This window comes from Euleptes europaea, chromosome 5, assembly GCF_029931775.1.
Source record: "Euleptes europaea isolate rEulEur1 chromosome 5, rEulEur1.hap1, whole genome shotgun sequence".
In the NCBI taxonomy this organism is placed as follows: Eukaryota; Metazoa; Chordata; class Lepidosauria; order Squamata; family Sphaerodactylidae; genus Euleptes; species Euleptes europaea.
In genome coordinates this window covers 69,486,022-69,506,535 of record NC_079316.1, presented here as the reverse complement: position 1 = coordinate 69,506,535, position 20,514 = coordinate 69,486,022, and positions in this window count along the sequence as shown.

Genomic DNA, 20,514 nt, shown 5'->3' with positions numbered 1-20,514 from the left:
AAAGGTTCATGGTGAAATACAAACAATGCTCAATTTAAAACTCAGTCTGGACCCAAACGCTTTTTTGTTAAGTATAACACCATCAGATTTACCAGAGAAATTCAAAGACTTATTCAAATAGGGTACAACAGCAGCGAGAGTGGTGCTTGCGAGGAGATGGAGACAAAAGACCTTACCAGAAGTTGATGAATGGAAAGAAAAGATGTCAGAATATGTAAATATGGCCAAAATGACCTATCTGATTAATCCAGTTGATAAACAATCTGTTGAACAATTCTATGAGAAATGGCTACCACGGCATACTTATATGTCTCTAAATATTTAGACTTAGCCTTATTCCTTTTTATATGAGTAGATGAGTAGATGTTTTCCATATCTGATTATATTTGACTTACTTATATAATGAGTAAGTTTTAGAGAAATGACAGCCACGGTACATTTATTGTGTTACTCTTTTTTACGTTAACGGCTGTCTTTCATGTTCAAGAACATGATTCAAGAACACTCGATTCAACTATCTGATTTTTTTATAATCTTTTAATTGAATAAGATTATGATGAAAACTAGTATATCGAACTAACTGTAATAAGTATAAAATTTGTTATTTGAATGTATAATACCAATCAAAAAAAATACCGCCTATTGCAGACGGAAGTGAATTTGTTACCATTTGTTACCTCCTCCCTTTTTTCCTTCTGTACCCTATATAAATATAATAAAAGCATTAAAAATTTAAAAAACAAAAACAAATTTATCATCATGTGTAAAAGCTGCAAATGCAACAACAATAAGCAAAATGTGAACAGATAGTGGGGGCACCAAAGATATTCCTCACCATTGGCATTAATTGGTCTAGGGTTAACCCTGTTTCTTCTCTGCTGTATAAAACACTCAGATAGGAGTTGAACTGGTGGCTAAGTTAACCATCTGCCTATTGGATAACAATGTGCCTGCTTATAAGTTAATCAACCTTTGGTAGAAACTTAGTTCAAAAGTCAACTGCTGACCTCTGTTTACTAGGGGCAGAGGATGGGATTCTGGGAAACAGCTTGCCACAAAATTAAGGGAAGACTAAGAATGAATCAAGTCACTGCCAACATGATACTAGCCAGGAAAAGGAAAACAGAGGAAAAACTGTGAATCCCCCCATATGAAGTTATACTTAAGATATATTACTTTCATGATAATATGACCTGCCTGATCAATTGTATATTTTTGTTTAATTTTATCCTTTAAAAACTGATAGCAGGCTTAGGAACTGTTCTAACAGCAGCCATTTGCATGAAGTAATCTCACTACAGATTCCCATCATTATTTGTTTTAAAAATATAGACAAACACAAAAATAGAAGCTACAATGCAAATCTCTATAGAATATTTTTCTCCAAGGCCAGTTTAAAGGCACTACCACTGGAGGAGTTAGCAGGCAGGTTTTCAGGGTTCCCTTTTTCTAAACAATTTTGTGATTGTAAATCAGGAAATTTGGACACTACTTGGCATTTTTTTAATTGATTGTAAAAAGAATGATCTTGCTAGAGATAAATGGATCGCAGTATACATCCAGAAGTGCTAACCTGCCCTAAAGCAAGAGAGTTGCAAAGCTATTGACTGATACTGATCCAAATTAACCCTCACCATGGCAAAATTGTTATCTATGGCTTTTAATTATACTTCCTTTTAACTGTATACCTTAGATTTTGTATTTATGTATGTTTAGCTATTTCTGTATTACTGAATTTGTTTTGCTCATGACCTGTTGGCCCACAAGCCTAAAGAACAGAAATAAAGGAAAATATGGAAATATCTAGTAGGCATTTTTAACATATTAGGTTAGTCATCTATGTGTGTGTGTGTGTTGCCATCAGCCATCAGCATCAAGTATCATCTCTTACAGGCATCTACAATTAAAATTTTGCTATGTTGGTCCCATATTTTGGTACTTGAATATTTGCCCAAAATGCACTTCTATGTTTGTAACTGCATGCAGTACTACACCCTTATTTGCAGTGATACTGGCCACAATCCACCTCTTATGTAGAAATCCCACTGACATGAGCAGGCACACCACAGGACAGGACTTTGCCCAACCTGATTAATTCTTCTACTGTCTTCGAGCATTTTATAGCAATTTTCAGACATTCACTTCAAAGGGCATAGAATGAACATGAAGGGAAAAGAAAGGGGGATCATGGTCACAACCCCAACTTACTTGTATTACGTACAAGGTTGCACTGAATATATGAACAAAACATTACTAAAAACAGAATTCCTGAGTGGAGAAACATGTCTATGCATATACAGTTTGTAAGTATACAATCTATTGATAAACTGAAACATGCACAGGTAGGGTTGCCAACCTCCAAATATTAGCTGAAGATCTCCTGCTATTACAACTGATCTCCAGCCGCTAGAGATCAGTTCACCTGGAGAAAATGGCCTCTTTGGCAATTGGACTCTATGGCATTGAAGTCCCTCCCCTCCTAAAACCCTACCCATCTCAGGCTCCACCCCAAAAACCTCCCACCAGTGGGGAAGAGGGACCTGGCAACCCTATGCATAGGTCAAGGACGAGGCCTACTGCCATGATCAGGATCCAAGTATAATTACTCCAGACCCAGTACAAATTTTTACACACCACCCCTTAGAGCTGTCCTATCCCATGCAAACAATCTCATGTCATGAAAAAGGTTTATATTATTGCAAAAATGACAGTATAACAGTAACAGGCTTTGTAGCCTAGACCGGAGCCTCCCTTCTCCTGGTAAAGTATCCATTCCCCACCCTAGTGCTTGGATCCTGGCCACGCACACGCATACCCTTATACATGCTCATGGTATGCCCTCTGAATTTATTAAGGTTTATTAACATGCACAAACACTGTAAACATGTTGTCAAGGAAAATGTTGTTTCTAACTTACATATATTAATAAGACAAAATCTACAGTTCGTTTGGTTACCGAAAATTCAAAGCAAAATCTAGCATTTATAATTTACAAATCCAGGGCCCTCTCTCCCTATTAGACAGAGAGGCACAGCAAGGAATTCAGTTTTCTCCAGTACAGAGGAAGAGTAAAGTCCCAAAGTCAAGGCACCTAACTTAACGGTAGCCTTAGATGAATTGTGGCCAAAATTTGGTGTGAAATCAAACCCAGGGCACAATATGATCCAGGAAGGATAACATAAAAATTAAGGACATTAGGACGCTCCTTTACAAAGGACATACTTCAAGTTTGCCCTAAGCTATTCTAGGTGTTTTGGTACTGTCTTGCGTTATCAAAAACCAGGAGCAAGGAATAGATGCTGACAAGCAGGGGGCCTGCAAGGACATGGGGGGCATCTCATATTATCCTGCCTCTTATTTGCTCTCTTCCTTCCCTGAAAGGCCCTGCTTCCTTCCCTCCCACCCACCAACCAAACTACCTGTCATGTGCCTCCTATCTTCAGCTATATTTATTATTTCATTTATACCCTGCCTTATCCATAATGGGGACCCAAAGCTTCTTACACAATTCTTCTCTCCTCCATTTTATCCTCACAACAACCCTGAGAATGTGTAACTGTCCCAAGGTCACCCAATAATAATTCATTTATTTACGGCCCTTAGCCAGATAAAACAAGATAAATCACGAAGCAGGTCACCCAATAAGCTTCCAAGATAGAGTGGTGATTTGAACCTGATCCTAGTCTGAAAGTTTAACCGCTACACAACACTGGCTTTTCTGTGTTGGGGAGAGCTACTTTTGAAGAGTAGCGAGCAGCCAGGCCTGGGTATGCCATGAAAGACACATGGTATCAAGTTGCCTGCTGGCTGCTGGCCCTGGAAAGGGCCTGCCCCCACTCCCTGCCTTTTACTGATAGAAACCAAGGTTTATAGGCTGGCAGTGTTGTATGGTTGCCTAAAATGGCCATTGAGGGCATTTGTTTCTTAAAGATACATGTGCTGCTTCTATTATTTGGAATGTTTTTAGCACCCCAATGTGTTTTTTAAAAATATTTCAGATTTTTCTGAAAACCTGGGGTGTTTTCAGGCTTGCAGAAAGATCTGTCTTGTCTGTTTGTGTCTCCAGTCTTCAAATTTTAGTATCTGACCATGTTCAGAATTGGATATAATGGTAGCTGTTTTGTGTGAACATTTCTGTGGTTTGTTTCTATTGTAATAATTTATTGCAGTTCCAGGATTGTACATTTTATAGCTTGATGGTGTATGAGGTATGAATAATTGCTAATCAACTTGAGCTTATGGAAGTTGGGATAAAAATGCAATGAATAATAATAAATCGTGGCTAAGTAATATGGCCCTGCCTCACCAATGAGATCAACTGAGGGGCTCCCTCTTTCCTAGCATCCATGTATTATGTCCACATGATAACATCAAGATACTATCCAAGCACCAAGTCCACAGGATGATGGCAAAATGGTAACCACTGAAATATTCTCAGTTATTGTTCCATTTCTCCAAAGGCTTGCCAACTTAATATGAGCTACAGAATTTTAAAAAGAAGCGCTAAAATGCATTTTTAGTTGTGCTGGGCTTCAGTGGCTGGCGTTAAGTAATATTATTTGTTTGTTGTAGTATTTTGTATTTAAAAGGGCTTTTTGCTCTACTGGCTTTAATATCATTGGTTTGTTTCACTTTAAAAAAAATATTTAAACTGTTGTGTCCGAACCTGAGCTATTAGGCAGAACAGGGTGAATATCTAAATAAAATAAAAGCTAGCAGTTCCCTGTGATCTTTCATTTTTATTTCGAAAGAAAACGGAACTAGTTAAGTAAAGAAAAAGGCTGACCTACATAATCCTATGAAAATCATAAAAGCATCCAAAACATGAGCTTTTAACTACACCTTATATTTTAGATCCTTTACTAGCCAGGTGGGGGGTTTGTATTGCGGCCTAGCTAGCCAGGTGGGGGGTTTGTATTGCGGCCTAGCAAACATGTGGAGTATGCAGTACTCTAAAGCCAGCTAAGACAAAATAAAAATGGTTTCAGTTCCTTCAACAAATCTGGTTCTCACCTTTTTGATGGTAATATGTTTTCTGCCAAGCAACTCTGTCCATGCAAATAGAGGGAATCTATAGAGATCCAACACAAATAGCTCCTTTGATATTCTTTCGGATAAGGCCAGCCTTTTACTGCACCAAAATGAAGTCCATTCTGTGCATTGTAGCATCCATGTGTTTGACCATTGAACGCCATGTGTGGCCATTAGAAATAAAAGCAAAATCAATAGGGTTTCATTAAAACAGCAGGCAATCAGGGCTATGGCACTAGCTTAATTACAGTTTCAGTAGCATTTGCTTTAATTGGAAAGAATAAAAGAAGTGAAGTGGAGTGAATGAAGAAATTAGCATATCTATCACTGTTGTCACAATGTGCCGTGGCCTTAAAGCGCTGTTTGCTCTTTAGTATCTTGGGGGCTTTGTGCAACTCTGAAAAAAAAATATGGAAAGCCAATTAGCAAATAATCAGATTGCACCTTCGTGAAATTCTAATTAAACTTTCTTATAATGCTGAGAATGTGCTTTTTAAAATCTTTATTAGATATAATTTAGAACATGGTTTCTAATTATAATAGTTGGGCATAATGCATATGTGGAAGTAATGGAAAAAAGCAAGCTCTTTGTACTCTGTGTTTGCTACATATCTCTCTGATAAGGAATATCTTGCACATATATAAAGTTTAAATTCATAAATCAAGGGACTTCATACTTTATTCAGACTTCAAAGATTGCCCAATGCTTGAGCAACTAGTTAATAAGAAAATCAGAAACAAGGTATAACTTGGGTGCACTATATGGGAAATTTCACTCCTGAGCACACAAAAGCGGGCACAGCGGCAGGGTTAGGATGCACTCCAGTAGATGTTTTGCCATTGATAAAGATGGAGGAGCCCCGTGGCGCAGAGTGGTAAGCTGCAGTACTGCAGTCAAAAGCTCTGCTCACAACCTGAGTTCGATCCCAATGGAAGTCGGTTTCAGGTAGCCGGCTCAAGGTTCACTCAGCCTTCCATCCTTCCGAGGTTGGTAAAATGAGTACCCAGCTTGCTGGGGGTAAAGTGTAGATGACTGGGGAAGGCAATGGCAAACCACCCCGTAAACATAGTCTGCCTAGTAAATGTTGAGATGTGACGACACCCCATGGGTCAGTTATGACCCGGTGCTTGCACAGGGGATTACCTTTACCTTTAAAGATGGAGGACTAGTGGGAGATTTCCTTTTTTGTGTGTTTGAATCCTTCTTTGTCAGCAGAATAAGAATCTGACAACATACTGGTGTCCACACCATCCAATTGACATGTTACTAGTACAACTTAATGGTGAAACCAGTGAACAGTGGTAAAGACAAGGAGCTGTGAATTAGAAATTCATTCAAATTTGATTAATGAATTAACCCGCTTTCATGCACAGAATTCAGTTGGTTGAGGTGGGTGTCAAACAACTTTCAGTCACCTTTACCTATAGGATGTGAGGGTAGACATGTGGCCTGTAAAGTATTTTAAAACTGGTTCTTGTAGGTTATCCGGGCTGTGTAACCGTGGTCTTGGTATTTTCTTTCCTGACGTTTCGCCAGCAGCTGTGGCAGGCATCTTCAGAGGAGTAACACTGAAGATGCCTGCCACAGCTGCTGGCGAAACGTCAGGAAAGAAAATACCAAGACCACGGTTACACAGCCCGGATAACCTACAAGAACCAATGAACTCTGACCGTGAAAGCCTTCGACAATATTTTTAAACTGTAAGTATTGTCACAGACATTATTTTTACAAAATTTCCCTAGACCACAAGCATTGTCCATGATAATGTTACTGGTCACAAATTGCACAGTGATCTTAGGCCATTTATGCTTGGTAATTAGCAGTGAGTTCCAGGCTGAAGTGCCCCGCATATATATATATATTTTTTTTTAGTTGTTCACGCTGAACCGTCATTCAGGAAGTGACTGCAAAGCCGGCACGTACCTGCTTTGCAATTCTTAACAGCCCCTTTAACGTGACCTTTTGTGTTTGCTCTGCCCCCACCTCGAAGAATCCCCTCAAGGAAGCATGCAAAATCACAGCTATGCATACGAAGGAACAAAGGAGCAGGTGAGTGGGGGGTGGAATTTCTCCTTTTGTGTCGGGACCATGAATAGGCATTTTAAAGATCATGTTTTTTGAAAAGCACTTTGAGCAAGCATCAAAACTGACCCTGCATAAATGGCCTTAGTATTTACTGTTCATTTTTGTTGGATTCTCTTAACTTCTTTTGGGAGCTGCAATCTATGCACTTTTAGAGACATGATCCAGCCAGAAAAGCACACGGCTTCCATCGATTTCAATCAGAAATGTTAAGTGTATGGATCATTCTCTCCCACTGCAAACAATGGCACTGAGAAATGCATAACTCTCATTAGACTAAGCCCTAGCTTTTCTTCACTGGTCTCAAACCTTAAATGTTGACACAGCCTCTTATGGGTCTTTACCGTTCCTGATCCTTGCATTCCCTGCACAACTGCTCCATAGCTAGAACAAGAAATGGAAAGCAGAAATGCCACTTCTTAAGTAGATGCGGCTCGAATTTGTCAGATGCTCCATCAGCACCAAGGATGCAGTCCCTCCACATTGCCCTTCCAAGCTGCAACCGGTTCCAAGGAATGGAGGTGACTGGTAGAGAATGAACAGAGCCTGTAATAATGGATGTCAGGAGGCCAGCACTGAATCCGATTCACTTCCAAGAAAAAGGAGATGAGAATATGTTGCACTCAGCAGAAGAAAAGGGAAGCGGGCTGAGGATTAGCAGTTGCTTTCGTATTATTTTAAACCCGGTGGCATAAAGCCATCCTCTTCCAGAACACCTATTGAATTACCAGTGTCCTGTGTCTGCCTTTTCACCAGAGGTTTCTTGAAGAGGCGAAATGCATGCATTTATTATCGTCCGTGCAAGAGGAGGATGCCCTCCCAGAGACCCAAACAAATCGGCTCAAACAAGCTTGCCTCTATGCGACAGCCTCGCTCATAATCAAATGTCTGAAGTATACTTCAACCACCTTAGCAGTTAAAAACAATTTTAATTGAAAATATGCATTTGTCATGGCAAATGGAAAGATTTCCTGTAATAGCAGTAACAGACCCATTTTCTAATAAGAATGAACAATACAGTTTGATGACTGAAGCATCTGTATATAGTTACATACAGCATTTCTGTACTGCAAGCTGCCAATTTATTTCAGCAGTGAAAAGCTTGATTTATTGTTTGTAGCATTACCATCTGTTGTAGTTATTACAGAAATTATATATAAACCAGTTAGTAAACACTTTGCCCCATTGTCTGTTGTTTTGATAATCACCCATAATAACATCTAGCATCAATATGGTCTTTAAACCCAATTTGGGAGTTAATGGAATAAGAGGAGGCAGTCAGTATATGCACTAGGGTAATGTCATTAGGAATGTTTGTGAAGAACAAATTAAATCAGTTGTAAATTGCACTCTCAAGTCAGCCAGAAAACCAGTCTTGTTCAGGAGAAGGGATTTATATTTTAACCTCGTGCAGAAAATGCACTTAAGCAGATTAAAATAAAATAGGGACTTCGTCGATGGATGTAAATGGTAATTGCTGCAGCTCTAATGGCTTCCTGTTGGCTATGTCATGCAGTGGGCACAGCTATTTTAAAGTTAACCAGTGCTTGAGGTCATACTTTTACAGATTCAGCCATTAAACAGGGCTAGACATGTCACTAAATGGCTGATTATTCAAATGATGGAGCTGCTCCAAACTTATTCATGTCATATTTTGAACACAGGATTTTTTTTCTGTGTGTTTTTTTTTTAAAGACACAGTTGAAATAAATATAGATGAAATGAATTCAAGTAGAAGTCAATGGCAGCATTATTTGGGTGGGGTCTCATTTGTTCAGTGCTGCAGCAGCAGCATTATTTTAAGAATGTAAATCGGACAACAACTGATATGCATATCTGGATCCCTTTGTGTAGTAGGCAAACGGAAATGAATGTCCAAAGTTGAATCTCCACATACATTATGCCATGTGGATGAAGAAGGTGTATTATTATAACTGAGATACATTTGGCACATATGTAAAAGTGAAGGTCAATATAGACAATGTGCATATGGAAAAAAATAGTTCAGGAACAGGGGATGAATTGGTTATGTTATAGATCGTTTTTGCTTGTTCTGATCACATGACCAGTCTGCTTAGTCATGAGAGTGAAGGAGAATAAGAGAGAAAATGATCTGAGGAGGCTATATGGTAGGGTTGCCAGGTCCCTCTTCGCCACTAGGAGGTTTTTGAGGTGGAGCCTGAAGAAGGCAGAGTTTATGGAGGAGAGGGACTTCAATGCCATAGAGTCCAATTGCCAAAGTGGCCATTTTCTCCAGGTGAACTGATCTCAATTGGCTGGAGATCAGTTGTAATAGCAACCTGGAGGCTGGCAACCCTACTATAGGGCTGGGGAAAATACCATTGTGTGGTGGCTGTTGGGGAGGGGGATAGCCCACCAACAGACTGTCTTTTGCGGTTTGCTGAAAACTAGGATATAACTAATGAGTGTGTGGCTTATGAAGAAAGGCAAGAAGAGAGACGAGATAGGAAATATGTGAGACCGAGTTTTGTTATTATCTTTGAGCCATGTCATAGCCCTGTAGTTCCCTTAGCCAAACTTCACATTACAGCTGCCACCATTTTAGAGGAAAATTTAGCTGTTTAGAAATTGCCACAGGGACCCAATACAGATTGGACCTGCAGTTATGGTTGCCAGGTCTGGGTTGGGAAATAACCGGAGATTTTGGGGGTGGAGCCTGAGAAGGGCAGGGTTTGGAAAGGGGAGGAACTTCAATGTCATAGAGTCCAATTGTCAAAGTGGCCATTTTGTCCAGGCAAACTAATCTCTATCGGCTGGAGATCAGTGTAGGGTTGCCAGGTCCCTCTTCACCACCGGAGGGAGGTTTTTGGGGCACAGCCTGAGGAGGGTGGGGTTTGGGGAGGAGAGGGACTTCAATGCCATAGAGTCCAATTGCCAAAGTGGCCATTTTCTCCAGGCGAGCTGATCTCTGTCGGCTGGAGATGAGTTGTAATAGCAGATCTCCAGCAGGTACCAGGAGGTTGGCAACCCTAGATCAGTAGTAATAGCAGGAGATCTCCAGCCACCACTTGGAGGTTGGCAACGTTACCTGCAGTGTAGTGACATCGGGCGATCTGGTTCTCCCCCCCACCCAAAATGCCTTTTTAAGTGCCAGAACAACCTGTCAGCCGCCACGTGTTGAACCTGTGGCCACTGTAATGTGTAGGTTGGCCCTGAGTATAACAGCCCTGTAAAACAGACATGGTAAATACAGAAGGCCCATGACTCTTGTCAAGCACTCTTAGATTTGTTTGAGGATGAAGATGGGTAAAATTTATCCTTCCGCTTGCGCAATCTAAAAAGCTCCATCCCTGAATATACTGATTGCCATATTTATTCTCAAGGAATAATTGAAGGGTAAAGTTACCACTTCCTTCCCATCAACTTATCACCAAATATCAGTGTGAGGAGTAACTCTGAAATTTGTATTCTGTTTCATTTAAGAGCATTAAAGTAATAGAGTCATTAAAGTAATAGAGTTTCACGTACTACTTACCGAGCTCATATATGTGCAACGCTTTGAACACTATAAACAGCGCAATATAAATGCTAAGCATTATCAGTGATAGTGGTGAATTTTGCATGCTAGATCTTAGTAATCTCACTTCAGTTAAATATAATATAATCAACTTTGGCAAAAAAAATTACTTATTGCATAACACAAATGCAGCCCCCTTTAATTCTTGGAAACCGCTAGCCTCATTTTCTCCAGCTGAAATCAGACCACTAAGCCCCCTTCGCAGTTGTAAGGCATCTAGTTTGAATATGACACATTAGTGCAAAATTACTCTAAATAGGATCTTGACAGATAACTGTCATTTGCAGGCTAGCACCGTGTCTATCGGCTACCTAGAAAAAAGCATGCCATTTCCTGGGTCGTTACTGTATAATTTGATTCAGACTTCAGGTTGATTTTCATAGCATGAGTATGGATGCTACGAAGATTTTGCTTTCTCCTTGCTTCAAGTAAAATATACACAGTTCCAGTCCAACTACAATTCTGTGCTCACACAGCACTAATACCTCTTTACTTTGTAAAGATACATGCCAGCAGGTAGAAATGTATCCCAATCTCACCGCTACCGAAGGATTATTTGGTAACCATTTAATGTAAGATTGCATTATGTTAGGAGCAGAACATTTTTTCACCTGCTGAGCAGTTGTTCAACTCAACTCACTTTGAGATGGGACTACCATAAACACACAAAGACACAGTGCTGAACATCCAATCAGCGAAGAGGCTTTTCACAATCTACCATACTATTATGTCATCGTGACAGTTATACATCCAAGTGTGGAATGAAATTTTAAGGTGTCTCCAAGTTTGGAAGATGAATGCCACATTGAAGGGGGGGAAATTACATTTGTTTCACTGCTGGTCCTCTCCTGTGTGAGAACAGGTTCCGATTTTGTGCCATTATCTGATCATATTAAAAGAAAATGGTACCTGTTTTAATAGCTCATAGTTAAAGCAAATGAATCCCGTTTCTGAAATATACCTTCTGTCCACCTAAGAAAGGAGAGTAGAATTAACAAAATGATTCAAGGTGCACATGGAAAGAGAGCCCAGCTGCTAATTCCTCTGTCAGATTACTTCTCAGAGGAAGAATAGACAGCATATTGCACTGCCCGTTCCAAGCTGCAGAACTTGATTCTTTCCAGAGCCTAGTTCAAAACTATTCAGACACACAACACAGACCCTCATAAGAATTTTAACAGCATGTAGATTATACTTAATATGTGGCTGAATTATCATCTTGTGCATAGGGGGAAATGGACCTATATAATAAGTACTTTATAAAAGCTCTTAAAACTAGACCTTACTATTATTTTCAAAATAACATTTTCAACCTAACTCACAAAATGTTTTTATATATAAAAAAAAACAGAATTTGAACATGTGTCTATTGCAGATAATTTGAAAAGGCTAGAGGGGGAAACTTCCAATTGTTATTCAGCATTATGGAAATCTAGCTACAGGCAAAAAAATGAGATGGAGGCATAAGGGGCTAATATCTCTTTAGCCATATGGCTTTGGTTACAGAATGATGCAGCACAAATAATTAGTTAATGTCAAGCCGAGAGAAAGTATATCTAAAGGAAAGTTTATTAGTACTTTCAATGTGGTCAGCCCTGGTTAGTATTTGGATGGGAGACCACCAAGGAATACCAGGGTTGCTGTGCAGAGGAAGGCACTGGCAAACCACCTCTGTTAGTCTCTTGCCTTGAAAACCCCAAAAAGGGGTCGCCATAAGTCGGCTGCGACTTGACGGCACTTTACACACACACACTTTCAATGTACCCTAAACTGCATATGTAATGGTGTCATCTAAGAAGAGTTACACCCTTCAAAACACAGTGAAGTCAATGGACTTAGAAAGGTATAACTATGTTTAGGATAGCCCCAGACAGGACCTGTCCTTGCTCTTCTGGCTCTATTGATTCATTAGCTCATGCCCTTTTGGAATGCCACTTTTATGAGAGTCTTCAATCACGTTATATCTCTCCCCCTTTAACATATAAATCGAATGCCTCTGTGTCTGACATAATGCCTTTTTTATTAAGTGACAGGGATCCAAAGGCTACATTGTCAGTGGCAAGATTTATTTCAGTCCTTATATCCTTCAAACATTAGATATACGCTGCTCAAGATCAATGGATCAAGGAGCTTCTAAGGGATAAAAAGAAAGGTTTAGCATAGCACTGGGATTCACCTTATGAAGACTGCAGGCATTGTTAATCACCTCACACTGACCTATTTTCCACATTTTTGATTATGTACTTTGATTGAGAGTTTTTGGAAACAGATTCAGTGCAATTATTGAGACGGCAGGATATGTTAATTTTCGGACATAATCCTAAAATTGTCCTTTGGGGGTAACTTCAAATACTAAATTACAGAGAAAAGCCTTGGGGTAACATTTTGTTTATTGACTACAGCAAAACCTATATTGCGTCTAGCTTGAAAAGTAACAGCCCCATCTTTAATCACATGATGTAAATGAATTTGGATAACTGCTTTGATGACATTAACATTTTACATGAGATCAAAAAAGGGAAACAGAGAAGTCATCTACTATGGGTCTTTAATGTGCTATGGAACTTATTTGTAGTGCAATTGATCTTACTTGTTTTCTAGAGGAATGACAAATATTTGGAGATCACACCTTGTTTTTATTGTTGTAACTAATTGTACGCATTTTTATTTTCCTCCTTAAATTATCAACTCAAGTACATAAACTAGGTCATACAACCATACTGACAAGCAGTAGTACATTCAGTTTTCCCTGAAGAATACGACATGTAGTTTTATTGCCTTCTAACAGATAGGTTAGAGATAGGTAAGAGCCCCGAGGTGCAGTGGTAAGCTGCAGTACTGCAGTCCAAGCTCTGCTCACGACCTGAGTTTGATCCCAACAGAAGTTGGTTTCAGGTAGCTGGCTCAAGGTTGACTCAGCCTTCCATCCTTCCGAGGTCAGTCAAATGAGTACCCAGCTTGCTGGGGGTAAAGGGAAGGTGACTGGAGAAGGCACTGGCAAACCACCCCATAAACAAAATCTGTCTAGGAAACGTTGGGATGTGACGTCACCCCATGGGTCAGGAATGACCCGGTGCTTGCACAGGGGACCTTTACCTAAGAGATAGGTAGTGTGGCAGATGTTTTTGCATATCCAGCTTGTAGGGAAAGAGAAGGTGCACCAGCGAAAGACAGATCCTGTTCTCACTCAGGTGTTCTGATCTCTCTCATCCATTCAATTTCCAGGCATGCTTAACTGAGTGGTCCTGGAGCATGAACCTAGTTCTGAGATGGTAAACCTTTATCTGGCTGTGTCATTGCAGCTGGAGCAGAGGCTCATGTTGCAGAATAGGGATATCAGCCTCTAAGTGAGACCTGTGGATCCCTCAGAATTATAGCTCATATCCAAGACTACAGAGATCAGTTCTCCTGGAGAAAATGGATGCTTTGGAGGGTGGACTGTATGGCATTGTACCCCACTGAAATCCCTCCCCTCATCAAACCCCACCCTCCTCAGGCCCCACCCCCAAATCTCCAGGTATTTCCCAACCTGGAGCTGGCAACCCTCACCTGTCCTCCCTAGGCTCCATCCCCAAATCTCCAGGAGTTTCCCTACCTGGATCTGGCAACCCTGCCCCTCCATCCCCTGCTGGTGGTCGGGGGGGGGGGGGACCTGGCAACCCTATTGTAGAATGTTTCTAAATGCAAAATAATTCATCCATGTAGAAAATTAGGAAAAGGCAGCAGCATTGTGTCACACTAGCCAGCGTGGTGTAGTGGTTAAGAGTGGTGGTTTGGAGCGGTGGACTCTGATCTGGAGAACTGGGTTTGATTCCCCGCTCCTCCAGATGAGCGGCGGAGGCTAATCTGGTGAACTGGATTTGTTTCCCCACTCGTACACACGAAGCCAGCTGGGTGACCTTGGGCAAGTCACACTCTCTCAGCCCCACCTACCTCACAAGGTGTCTGTTGTGGGGAGGGGAAGGGAAGGTGATTGTAAGCCGGTTTGATTCTGCCTTAAGTGGTAGAGAAAGTTGGCATATAAAAACCAACTCTTCTTCTAACATGTTAGTGAAGTAGTAAGGATTACTTGGCTTGCTATATCGCCTGATACGAGTGTAGGGTTGCCAAGCTCCTCTTCACCATCAGTTCGAGGTTTTCGGGGAAGAACTTGAGGAGGGCAGGGTTTGGAGAGGGGAGGGACTTCAATGCTATAGAGTCCAATTGCCAAAGAGGCAATTTTCTCCAGGTGAACTGATCTCTGGTGGCTGGAGATCAGTTGTAATAGCAGGAGATCTCCAGCTAGTACCTGGAGGTTGGCAACTCTACATAAGTGTGACTTCTCAGTGTGATTACTCTGAGGTGAGGGGAAAACATGGTGCTTATACTTGTAGCCTCCTTCTTCCTACTAGTGCTTCTTACCCTAAAGAGCATCGGACAAGGCTCTGTCCCCCGATTCAAATTAAAAGCAATGTTGTCCAATTCCCTTTTTCATTTTGTTGTATTTTCTTGTACAGAATCATGACCACACAGCTTGACCCAAATTGCAATGCACGATGCTTTTTATTGGTGGCTGCAATGAAGAAAAATTATTTCTATTGAATTACCTGGTCCAAGCAAGTTCCAGGCAGCCAAGCTTGAAGGAAAAGACAGAGTGAATATTACTTGGCCCATATAACTTCTAAATGTAACATGCTGTTAAATCCAGTGTGGTCTTACATTCTTGTGAGAAGATTTGTTGTTTAACTTACTGACCTCTATTTGCACACAAACATGAAAATTCATAACCCATGGGGCATACCCATTGTGGCAGGGGCTTGCAGTATACCATGCTGAAGCGTGACAACAAACATTCCTATAAATACATATATTAATTACTAGCCTAATTGTTATTTACTTTCAGAGAAGATGAATATATCTTACCTCATTTTTCCTCACTATTATTTTGTATTTATCCTGAACTTTCTAAAACCACAGTCCATGCATTTCTTCATTTAAAATATTTATAAGGACACCCTTCTCCCCAACAACTAGATCCCAAGGCATAGATTAAAAACCAAGTGAATCACAGAACGTTTAAAACATCCGACTATTAAAACAGCCACCAGAAACCTTATTTGTTTGTTTGTTTGTTTGTTAGATTTTTAACCCGCCCTTTCCTGACCTGGCTCAAAGCGGCTTACATTCAGAGCATAATTTCAATATATTCTAATTAAAATGCAACTACAACACAACAAACAATTCTCATTAGAAACCTATAATGTATCTCAACTCTTAAAAACAGGAACTCCAATGACGCCTTTAACATTAATATTGGTGGTATTGCAACCAGGTGAAGAGGTGGAGTAAGCTAGGGTTGCCAGGTCCCTCTTTGTAACCGGCAAGAGGTTTTTGGGGCGGAGCCTGAGGAGGGCGGGGTTTGGGGAGGGGAGGTACTTCAATGCCATAGAGTCCAATTATGAAAGCAGCCATTTTCTCCAGGTGAACTGAGCTCGGTTGGCTGGAGATAGGGTTGCCAACCTCCAGGTACCTCCAGGTACTAGCTGGTGATCTCCCGCTATTACAACTGATCTCCAGCCCATAGAGATCAGTTCACCTAGAGAAAATGGCTGCTTTGGCAATTGGACTCTATGGCACTGAAGTCCCTCCCCTCCCCAAACCCCTCCCTCCTCAGGCTCCACCCCCAAAATCTCCAGGTATTTCCCAACTTGGAACTGGCAATCCTAGCAGGAGATCAGTTGCAATAGCAGGAGATCTTCAGCTAGTACCTGGAGGTTGACAACCCTTGTCAAGCCTGAGCCCTCTCCAGGGACCTCAGAGCTTGTGTAACGGGACCGAGGGTAGGCCAGAGAACTCAAAAGAAACCACAGCTCTAAGAAATTGAAAAAGCTTTATTAAAAAGATTCAAAATAAATGATTAAAATACAGGTTACAGTTAAGGCACACTGGCAAGAAAATAAAAAAGAATCTAACTTAATCAGAATACTTACTAGCTGGTACTTAGCAGTACTTAACAGGTCTCAGCCGTTCAGGCTAAGCAAAAGCCTTGTGTTACTTGAGTTGCAGCATAACGGTTTTCCAAGCAAAGTAAAGCATGTGGATAGCAAAAGAGAAGAGAAGAAGTAACCACCATAATGCCTAATTGCAATTATGGAATTCTAACTCGGGGTCAGATGATCCCTCTTGCCCAATCAAGGCACTAGCCAGGGAGAACCTTCTAGTTGGATCTGACTGGTTCTGGCCGGCACTCTTCTCACCCACCGGAGAGTGATCTCATTCCCCCTCCCAATTTCTCACAGATGCACGGTACCATCCAATTAAGTTGGAATGTAAGCATCCTTGAAGACTATCTCACTGCTCTTAACAAGCTATGGGTGCAGACTACTTGCTTTCTGTGAACTGAGCCTTGGAAAATAACTATAGCTAACACTGAGCATTTCAAAATGGAGAGTTAAACTTTGGTCAAGTCTGCAGAACAAAACTTTCTGTCTTGACAACCCTAGAGTAAGCCGATATAGAAAAGCAAGTGGCACAAGGAGCAAACGGAGGCCAATCATGACGGAACTGTCACTGTCCTCAACCATAGGCCTGGCAGAACATCTCTGTCTTGCAGGCCCTGTGGAATTTAGCTAAGTCCCACAGAGCCCAGGTCTGGTTCGACAGAGAGTTCCACCAGGCTGGATATTTCTCAGGCCAGGGATCATTCATAATGCTCTTTGAGGGGTGTATCAGGAGGTATGTATTAGTAGGTATGAAGATCCTAGACCATTTAGGCAGGACTTTATAAATACCATCCATTAAATACTCCTGCCATAAGATACTCCTGAGCTAAATGGCACAGGATAGCCCAAATAGCAGGATCAGCCCTGATCAGTACTTGATGGGAGACCACCAAGAAAGTCCAGGGTTTCTATGCAGAGGCAGGGAATGGCAAACCACCTCTGAACATCCCTTGCCCTGAAAACCCTACAAGGTCACCGTGTTGTCTGCGACTTAACAGTGCTTTTCACCAAGAGACTCCTGCCCCTAAGAACAGTCTACAGAAGCCCTCAATGAGCTAGCTCATAGAAAAGAATACAGTTCTGAGATAACTTGGTTACCATCCTGTTCATTTGACTTTGGAGAAAAGGGCAGTGCTCTGATGCTCTGGACAGCTGTGTTGCCGGTGTTTGTAAATTATCATTGGAGAAAGTGGTCTAAGGTGGAAGACAGTTCCTTGGGCAACTGTTTCCTTGGCAGAACTGTCCAAAGTGATTCCAGTCAATAACTGCTCCTGTTCTCAAACTGAGAACAGGCTTTTGATCTTTCCTTGGAGGATGGTGAAGAGGTTTCCCCGCTGCTCACTGATCCATGGCCAAATTAGTTTTCTTCACGTACTGCTTCTGCTGATGGAGATGATGCTAGCACAGTGGTCGGCAAACCGTGGCTCCCGAGCCGCATGCGGCTCTTTGGCCCATTGAGTGCGGCTCCCCGCCTCCCCACCCCACCCCTGTCCGTTGGCTGATGCAGCTCCTCCGCATCCCTGCGCCCAGCCAGGCAGAGGCGCCGCGCTCCCGCCGGGCTCCAGCGTGCCCCAGGCAGGAGGAGCCAGCAAGCGAGGGGGAGGCAGCGCCCCCCTCCCCCGGCCTCCCCTCCTCTCTCTCTCTCTCTCTCCCCGGAGGGGAGGGATCAGAGGCGGCGGGGAGAGGTGGCTGCCGGCCGCCCAGGCTGATGCTGCAAGGGGGGGGAGAGGCAGGCTCAGCCTCACGCTGGGCCGTTTAGAGGCTGGAGGGGCTCCGCCTGCCCAGCTGTTAGGCGGGGTGCGCCGGGCTGTTTCCCTGCCCCGCCTCCTGCTTCCCCGGCTGCCTGAGCCTTTTTCCCGGCCGGCTGTTTCGCTGGGAGCCCGCCCCCCTCCCTCAGCTCCCCTCATTGTCTGCGAGGGGTGGAAGAGTCGTCGGAGTCGTCGGTTTGTCGTCCTGCGTCGGCCGGTAAATCTGCCGACTCGGGACAAAATCCTCATCCCTGGCTGAGTGTGGATGGACATTTGGCTGACCGGGGGGGAGAGATAGTGGAGCTGGATTCTTGGGAGGGGCCGTGGCTTGGGGGTCAGCGTGGACAGGCGAAACCTTCGCCCTGCCAGTGAATGGGAGGTTTTGCCTTGGATTTGCCACTCAGATGCACATTTTCCCCATCCAGATTCTCAAAACTCTGCATGGGGGTTATTGGCCATTTGTGAATGGGAGGTTTTGCCTTGGATTTGCCACTCAGATGCACAACTCAACAATAAGCCCCCCTGCAGAGTTTTGAGAATGCAGATGGGGAAAATGTACAGTGTTTGTCAGTCATTGTCATGATTTAATTTTATGGATACCTTACTTACTTTTTTCCCTCCTCAGAGGCCATGTCTACCCACTGGCTTTCTTGTCGGTAGACCTGGACTCCGAGGAGGGGAATAAGTCCACCTTCAGAGGCCAGGTCTACCAATTGGCTTCTATGGGCCTCCGGAGGCCAGGTCTACTGCCAAGAAAGCCAATGGGTAGACCTGGCCTCCCAATGGGACTCAGCCGGAGGCCAGGTCTAACAATAGGCTTTTATGGCGGTAGACCAGGCCTCCAGACGAGGACTCCGGACGGGGAGGGGGAAATGGCAGGGACTTACAATTTAATTTTTATCAATAAATAAGATCACTATTAAGTATGATATCAAGTTTTATTCAGTGTACCTATAGTTTAATTAAGACTTAAAACTTTAATTAAAGTTTATTAAGTTAATAAACAGTGTACCTACCTATATAGTTTAAGTTTAAGAAATTTGGCTCTCAAAAGAAATCTCAATCATCGTACTGTTGATATTTGGCTCTTTTGACTAATGAGTTTGCCGACCCCTGTGCTAGCATATCACAGGTACCCATTATTGTTGAAGGGAAGAATTCTCTCAGATATTTATGCTAAAAATAGCTTGACCTTATTATTACTTTGGCAGTCAACCATCCCTTTAAGCGAGTATGGATGCTGAGTGAGATTGTTTTTGTATGCTTCTGTACCACGTTTGATTTGGAAATGAACAGACCAAAAAAAAAGCCAGACTTGACCTTAGCTAGTGTTGGGGAAATCTGATTCCCATGAGTTACAGCAAGAAGTTACATAGACCAGACTGAAATGGCTAATCAATATTGTTTATTTATTTACTTCATTTACACCCCACATTTCTTCCCAACTGGGACCCAAACATAAGAACATAAGACCATAAGAACATAAGAAAAACCCTGCTGGATCAGACCAAGGCCCATCGTCCAGCAGTCTGTTCACACAGTGGCCAACCAGGTGCCTCTACGAAGCCACTAACAAGATGAGTGCAGCAGCACCATCCTAGCAACTTATCATTCTCCTCTCCTCCATTTTATCCTCACAACAACCCTGTGAGTTTGATTAGGTGAACAGTGTGCGACTAGTTCCATGGTAGAGTGGGGATTTGAACCAGGGTCTCCCAGATCTTAGTTCCCCACTCTAATTCTGCACCACATTGGAAGTTAGCAAGAGAGAAACATTTCTAAAGTTAGCAACATTGTTCAAGACTAGGTAAATAGCACTAAGTAGCAGGTAGTACTGAAAAAAAGTCCTGTACCTTGGAGACAGTGTGGTAGAAAGAAGGAAAGGAAGGATAAGGTAACACATTCCTAAGTAAACTCCTATTGCCAGTTAAAGGAGAAAGGTACTGAACTATTTAAATTGAGGCTATCATGGCTGCAAGGAGTAGGGCATATATACACACCCCTTCCATATAGAAGAGTTGGTTTTTATATGCTGAGTCGCCGACTTACTCTACCACTTAAGGAAGAATCAAACCGGCTTACAATCACCTTCCCTTCCCCTCCCCACAACAGACATCCTGTGAGGTAGGTAGG